Consider the following 8,433-nt stretch of genomic DNA (forward strand, 5'->3'; position numbering starts at 1 on the left):
CCTCAACCCTTTGCCTGCATGGCAAGCACCTGCCGGGTAATTATGCCTGTAAGCTGAACCACATTCTGATCTGGCTGCCTTTACTAGCAGACCACAGCCTAGAAGATAGGCAAACTCTAGCCCCAGCCTTTTTGCTATTATTATCTTCTGGCTCTAAGACTGTTATTATCTCTCCTATCAAGTTCTTTCTTGTTGAAGTATTCAGCTTACATTTGAAATTACTTTCCTATCACAGTTTGAATCAGTAACTTTAGTTTTGAAATTGATTTATAGTTTTATTTTCCCAGTGACATTGACATATGTTTTATTAATAAGTAGCTCTTGCAAGAGTAAAATAAGATAAATTCCTTAAGCATTCTTAGTCTGCACTTTTCATTCGAACAAAATGTGAGAATCAACAAAACAACCCCCTCCCAAGTAGCTCACAGTATGTCTAGGATGTCAGATGCATAAACAAGCAATTATGATAGATTGTCACACCTACACTTGGGGAGGAGAGGGATTAGATGCTAGGGTTAGTGGAGGAAGTGATACCTTCCTTGAGGATTGTAGCATATAGGTTCAGGTAAAGAAGGTGGGAAAGGTTATAGGGGATCAAAGGCCTTCCCTCAAACGGAGGTCCCTGAGAAAGCATACAAAAGAGGAAACATACAACTGAGGAAGCATTTTTTGGTAAAGTTTTGGTACAGTGCAGGAGTTTGGGGAGAGCAAGACACTAGAAAGGTGGGCACAGATGACCATGACTGTGAGGCCCTAATACAACACATAATATACCAAACTGAAGCAGGTGCCTTGAACACCTAGAAATTCATTCCCTCAGTCATTTATCTTGAAAGCATATAGGACTACAAGGATTTTAGGGAGGGAGTACATGATAAAATTTGGGTTTAGACAGGGGTCCTCAAACTTTTTAAACAGGGGGCCAGTTCACTGTCCCTCAGACCATTGGAGGGCTGAACTATAGTTTAAAAACAACTATGAAAAAATTCCTATGCTCACTGCACATATCTTATTTTGAAATAAAAAAACCAAATGGGCAAAAACACCCGCAGGTGGCCCATGGGCCATAGTTTGAGGACGCCTGGTTTAGAAGGTAGCCCTGACATCAGCATGGAGACAGGACTGAAACGATGGCTAGAGGAAACCTATTGAAATAATCTAGGCAGGAAATTATATGGTTTGACTTGAAAAGAAGCTCTAGAGAGGAATAAGTTGGGAAAGATTTCAGAAATATTTAGTGAATGTGGGGAGATATTTAGAAGGTAGCATGAATAGCTAAGCCTTGGTGAGTAATTACATAGGCAGAGGGGGAAAATAATCAAGAATGAGTCCCAGGTTTCAGGCTTTAGTCACAAGATGAAAGGAGGTATTAAATAGTATTAACCTGGAGGGGAGAGAGATGGGACTAGATTTGGGGTTGAGGTGAGGCTGGCCCAGGCTGGGTTTAATATTAGCATTTTCACTAACCAGCTGCAAGACGCTGGGCCAGTTTTAAAATTTCTCCAAGTCTGTTTACTCATGTATAAAATGGGGATAACACTACCTACTTAAAATTATTGTAAAAATTAAATAGTTAACCCTCATATAGCATTTACCACATATAAGGCATTTGCATTAAATATTTTACATGTATTAGCTTGCTTATTTTGAACAATTACCCTATAAGATAGTTACTGTTATTATCTCTATTTTACAGATAGGGAAACAGAGGCACAAAGAGGTTTACTGACTTGCTCAAGGTCTCAAAGCTGGGAAGTGATAAGTCTAAGTTTCAAACCTATGCAATCTGACAATAGTGTGCCTCAACCAATAACTTATGATGTTATTCATTAAATAATAGGCACTTTACATAATTATCAGAGTGCTTTGCAGTCACTGAATAGCTATTATAATTTAATACATTCATTTATTTAAAAATAACTTGCAGTGTACACATTTTACTGAACACTAGGATAGATTCAAGCATAGCATAAGACACATTCACTTTGAGATTATGTATAATTTAATTTTGAAGATAAAGATAATACATAGCATGAATCAGAACACAGTGACAATGTTATGTATTAAAGGAATTGAGATACTTCAACTCAAGGCATGGAGAGTCCACATATAAAACTCGACCAGTAGTCACAGAGATAATATGGGCCTGAAGAGTGATCGGGTCTCTTCCACATACAATTATAGTTGAAGTCTTGAAAATGGCGAGGATCACTTAGAAGGTAGGGGGAGGGGTGGGAGAGCCTAGAAAATCTGCAGAAATGGAAACTGTGAAAAAGAATTGAATAGGCAAGGTTTAAAAGCCCACTTAACTTCTACGAGCCTCTGAGTTCTTCTTTGTAAAAATTAGTGGTTTAAGAGTATGCTGAGAACTATCCCCATGTTTTAACATTTGCAGCTTTTGCTGTGAAAAAATGTAAACATAGGGAGAGCAGCTAAAAGTAGATTTCCAACCCTAAGCTTCAGGAAAAAACCAAGCTTCATAGCTATTGCTTTGCCATGGTAAATAATTAGTAACTGCTTTCCTTTTTTTTTTTTTTTTTTTTTTTTTTTACAAAAGACCAGATTGTTTTGACTGCTTTTATTTATTCTACAAGATTTCAGCTTCAGAAATGCTCTGGCTGTTACTATGTACAGAAGTTTGCATGGGAGATTTGAGAGAACAAAATGGCACCTTTAATACCCAAAAGGAATGTTAATGGGTAGAGGAGATAATGGGAATAATTACAGTAAGCTGCTTTTCTGTTTACCTCCTAATACTAGGATTTGCTTTTTCCCTTGCTTAATCTAATATTTCTTGATTTCATCCGGTAAAACAAATAGAATATCGTTGAACTATTATAGTAAGACTACAGTACAGGGATGGAATACACACAAGTTTGGAAGACTAAGGGGTAGGAACTTGCAAGAAACTCTTGAAGAAGTCACAAAGGAATTAAGGGATAGAGAAAAAAATGACTGCACCTTTACCACCAACTGGCCACCATCTCCACCTCCAACCCCCAGAAAGTGTTTTGGGGGACTAGGCTAGCAAAGAAGAGCTACTGTGCATGCTGTGGTTGTTCATACAGTGAAAAGTGGAGAAATCACAACTCCATACCTGGAGTCAGGGTTAGCAAATCTCCTAGATGACTGTTGGACCCAGTGTGGAACCAACTGGCTGAATGTTTCCCTCTGGTTTCATTCAAAACTCAGTACATGCAGCAAAGACATCTAAGAGACTCAACATAGAAGCAAGCATATCTAAGTTTTGCATGCAGATTGCAGAAAAGATCTAAGACTTCAGTGAGTGGTATTAGGTGAAATGAATGAGCTTCATGGACTGCTTCACTGAGAAATTCTCAGCATCTGGGAGCCTATATACTTAGTGTAATATAAATTATAGAATATTTCTCTTTTAAATTTCACAAATAGTTTTATGAGTAGAGGATACTGCAAACATAAACCTAGCCAGACATGTTAGGAAAGGCAGGGATAATAACGTTACATAAATCTATATCTGAGAATTTCATTCACAAAAAACTGCACAGACTAAGTATTTTATGGTACAATTTGGATACTTTTTAAAAAAATAGTGCTAAGCATAACAATTGTTTTAAATTATTTAAATTATTGAAAATTCTTAAAAGTTTAATCATAGTTTTTAGTCAAAGGTAAACATTTTACGTTAGGAAAGATTTAGATGTAATGTTTTAAAATAAATGAATAGAATATCTATTGGTAGCTTAGCATGAGTCGAGCACTGGGACATTGTTGATACACACAATAAGTTACATATGACCCCTGCCTCTATGGAGTTTATATATTACCAAGATGTTCTGATTATAAGCAATAGCAAAGGTCTGTAAGCAGTGTCCTTATGACTGTATATTACCATGTCACAGCTTGTACCATATTGCATCGTAATTCTGCATCTACATGTCTGATTAGATGTACTGTTGCCCAAGCAACAGTACGTAATTCTGCATCTATGTGTCTGATTAGATGTACTGTTGCCCAAGAGCTTTTAAGAGTTCTTAAAAGGATAGGGCTTATAGAAACTAGAGGTCTCTCCAAGAGGCCAAGGAAAAACATAATGTTTGTTCCCATTTCAGACAAAACAGTTCAACAAAAAGTAAATGGAAGTTATCAAACTTAAAGCAGAGAGACCACATTGAACTTATGTTATTTTATTCTGGAAGGGTTTCTATATGCTGTATGATATTACTTAGCATTTTAAGAGTAAATCATGTATTTGAAAAGGCAATGACAAAAAGCTTAGAGCAATGACAAAAAGCTTACAGTAGGCAAGGAAAACAACTCTTAGTTCTCTTCTACTTCTGTAAATATAACTGTCACCTGTTTGGCCCATTTTTTCCCCAAGAGATTCATAGCTCATTAAGGGGTCTGTTTGTGTGAGGTTGGAAAAGCGGCAAAATTCAACCTGTGCTCTCATCATTTACTAAGCAAACAGTTTGTTTCTGCTTTTTAACTGTCACCAAAATATTTCATTCCATATGAATAAAATTTAGAACCACCACCTATAAAATGATCCTGGGTTCTTACAAAGGTTAAGCACGACATTATTTCTAATAGCAATCCCTAGAGCGCAGTAGGTACTCATTAAATATTTTTGGGAAGATAGCAACTCCATTTTTTCAACTAATTTAAGTTTTTGGTGTTTTAGGGTTCAGTCTCAAAGTACTTGTTGAAAAGTTCTCATTTACTTACTAAAAATTTATATCTGTTCTCAAAGGTCACTGTGTTTAGGGTTCTATGCTATGAAACAACTCTACTTAATACATTAATTTTTATTACTTCATTTCTAAAACTTCCCAGAATGAGATACAAGAAGCAGACCTTACAATGGCATCTGCTGCACTTCAAATAGAGTCAGAATAAAGTTCCAGAATGGGACAAAGTGAGCCTCCAAATGAATTTCAGTAGACTGAGGTATTCTTATTAAGTCATACGTTAAAACAGGACAAAATTACAAATATACTTTTTGATTTCCTAAACATTAAAATGAGCAAAGTGTAAGATTTATATTGGGAAGATTTCATGAGAAGAACACTAAAAAAACCGACCTTGTTCCACTTTTAAACTTCACAAACATTGAAGGGCAAACAATACTTTTCCACTTGAGCACACTCTGAAGTCCTTGGTAGATGTAGCCAAGCTGTCTCCTATGTCCCTTCCATAATGCATGCCAATTTTCTGTCATTTCCTCCTTCATATGATAGTGTTTGTGTGACAAAGGTCCCTGGGTATATTTCAAAATATCTTCAACTATTTAACAGCGTATCACCAAGCATCTATCTAAAAGTGTTAATTATTCTCCACATAGCTTAATTTATCAGAAGGCACAAAACTGAATTCACCCCACCTTCTCCATAAAGAAATCACTAAAAAGCCTATTGTGAAACCAATGGCATACTAACTGCCCTTTGTACAAAAAAAAAAAAAAAAGTTTCCAGTGGCCTACCCAATTTCTGTACTGCTACATACATAAACAGAACAGAACACTATTTAGTAAACTATATTCTTTTTATATTTCCTGTGTACTTATACTAGTCTTAGATAATTTCCTTTTCCTGATAACAGTTCACTGTTTGTGATTGAAAGAATCAGTGTAGCTTAGACATCACTAAGAGTTCTGGTTACCTGATATGGAAACATGGACTCACCCCCCACTCTCCTGGCACCTCCCTGCTCCTCATTCTGGACCACTCCTTTTAGGTTGCAAGACAAAGGTGACATACATTATAACTTTCGCCCAAAAGGCTGAAAACACAAATATCAGACCAATACATTTCCCATTTTCACTAATTTTATACCATTTCTTATTTTCACATTTTTGTGAATGTTTTCAAAGAATTTACCTGTGAAGGTCTATTAGTTTATAAATATTAAGAATATATCAGTAGTTTGCACCAGAAGCAAAGTGAGCCAGTCACAACCACAGCATATTATATTTCTTTGCTATAAGAGAAAGATTTCTATTTAATTGTCCCACTCTGCTGTTTTAAACCATCTTTGCCACTGATTTGTCAGCATTTTAAAAAGCATTTTTTACTTATTTTTGCCTGACAATAAGTTTTCTGAGTTTAAGAGCTTAGATTTTTTCCCCAGGTAAAAATTGTTTATTGTCCTCAGGTGTTTGCTTTCTTTCTTAAATTCTGAGAACAGTTAATTACAAAGTTGTCATTGTCTTTTACAAAAGGATCAGATTCCAAATAATTAGTGTGTGTGTAGTATATCACTTGAAAATATTTTTTCTTTCATCCTGTCAAGATTCCAGGAGTCTCATATATTGCCCCACAAATCCACTTTTATTATTTACTCAGGTAAATAAACCTGAGAACAAGACAGGTTGCCTATTTCTTTTCATTTGATCCAGATCTCACTGAGTTCTGAGTTCTCTCATGGAGAGTAAGGAGTTCATGCTCTTATAAGTATCAGCCCAAAATGGTTCCCTAGAATTCAGTATAGCACCAAGCAACCATTCCCCAAAGAATAAAGGAAAATGACCTTCTTTTAAAGGTAAAGAAACCTATCCAATTCCTTTCCAGGCTTTGTAGAATAGCATGGAGAGACAGAATGAATTGCTATTTTTTTTTTAATATCAGTATTTGTCTCTTAATAAGTATACCATTAAGTCAATTTTCTGTATAAGTCATTACTCCATTATTCCTTGCATTTTTTCCTGGGCTTGTATAGCCATATTATGAAACACACCATATAATACAATTCTGGTATGTAACAAAATCTCTCCCCACCCCACAAATAAGATATCTGGTCTCTACAATCAATAAGATGTCTATGATCACTAATGATTAATTAGTTTTCTGTGTGGAAAGACTTTTGTTTTCTTCTTTCTAGGAGTTAAATTAAGAAAATGGGTCATTGAGATTATTTCTTAAATATATTTGTCAGTTGTGACAATAAGCACATTTTCAGAGTCCCATGAGCAAGGTTCATTCAACTTCTGGTCTCATTTTAATGAAATATTTTTCTAAGTTGGAAGAGACAAATATAATTGGTCAGATTTTTAGAGTATCCTTTTGAAAAGATTAATATTCTAAAAAGGCTATACGAAGGTAAACATAAACTTAATAAAATAAGAAATCTGTCCAGATTGAGACATGCCAGATCAACTAAGAAAAATCTAAAGGGAAAAAAATTCAGCTGAAAGTATACTTTTTGAAATCATGAGTTTAAGTTTCCTGATACTTTCAAAATAAAAGATATGAAATGTGCAATTGGAAATTTTATAGGATAAATTTAGAGACTTATGGAAATGTAAAATTTAAGGGTTAAAAGTCAGATTTCTTCAACCATCTAGTTGAAAACTTATAAATATGTTAAAAGAAGGTATCACAGATTAAATTATTATACCAGGTAGTAATTATCTTTCTAGAGAATTCAAAAATAACAATTGTTATTTACTAGATGATAATGCATCAACTACAAAGACATTTCTAGCCATACTCCCAGACAAAAAGAATTCTGCTCACCAACTTCTAGAAGAGCTTGCTTTCCCAGATGTAGAACCTCAAGACTGGCTTGAGAGAGACTGCTGTAGGAGGAGACACTGAGTGCAAACACATGATTTCCACAGCACAGCAGCTGAGAACTCAGAAATGAAGCACGGGGTCTCAACCTTTCATCTCTCCTCAAGGTTATCCTGACATCTGAAAGTCATTGACAGCCGGAGACTTCCAGGGCTTCGCATGCCTAACTCGAGATAAATATAGATAGATCCCTGACACCTGAGCCAAACGAAATGACTGTTAACTTGAAAAATCTCATTTTGTGCCTCAGTTGAGGAAAATAAAACCTTTAATCTTTTTCCTGCTAAAACCTGTTATGCCTCATAATAGAAAGGTGCTGTGCTTATGAAACATGGAAATTCAAATAATTAATCATTAATAATCAAATTGCTTTTCTTCATGATTACTGTTTGCTATGACAGTATAGAGGCAGGCTCAGGTTTTCCTTCCTTAAGTATGAGAGCAACACAATGAATACTGTTAGTCAACAAACAGATTTTTGTTTCACTGACTTTTACAAGTGAGTCCCTGAAATGTAAATATCTATTTGGTAAACTTTCTTTGTATTTTTTCTCCTATATGTTTTCAGTAGCAATTTGCTCATGTTTTGTTTGCTTCAATCAATGAGGCAAAAAGTGCCATGCCTTGCCAGAATATTTTGGTTTAAATTATCATTTAAAAAAAATGGAAGTAATTGTACAATGTAGTTGAGTTAGAATGAATCTTGGTACTACTGGTAAAAACATGAATAAGCCTCCACCCTCAGCCCAAACAGACTGTAGTTAAAGTTGTTACCCTGAAGATAGAATGACAATATTTTTAACAATAAGTAATTTTCTGGGATTCATACATTAAGAATCTCTAATTCTATGTTAAAACAAAGTGATCAGAGAAACTACAAAAG

General features: G+C 35.2%; 1 protein-coding gene across 4 annotated transcripts in view; it reads right to left on the reverse strand.

Moving 5' to 3' along the window:
- Nucleotides 1-7,605, reverse strand: part of LOC105879342 (platelet glycoprotein 4) — a 72,020-nt gene extending 64,415 nt beyond the window's left edge. For 3 of the 4 annotated variants that reach the window (XM_076006484.1, XM_012779496.3, XM_076006482.1), the window contains exon 1: nucleotides 7,494-7,605. The gene's annotated coding sequence lies outside the window, so the exon portion shown is untranslated. Of the gene's footprint in view, nucleotides 1-4,836; nucleotides 4,990-7,493 lie in introns of all 4 variants that reach the window. The other variant, XM_076006483.1, reaches the window with a different exon arrangement.
- Between the last annotated feature and the right edge of the window lie 828 nt (nucleotides 7,606-8,433).

The sequence above is a fragment of the Microcebus murinus genome, chromosome 9 (assembly GCF_040939455.1).
Source record: "Microcebus murinus isolate Inina chromosome 9, M.murinus_Inina_mat1.0, whole genome shotgun sequence".
Classification (NCBI taxonomy): domain Eukaryota; kingdom Metazoa; phylum Chordata; class Mammalia; order Primates; family Cheirogaleidae; genus Microcebus; species Microcebus murinus.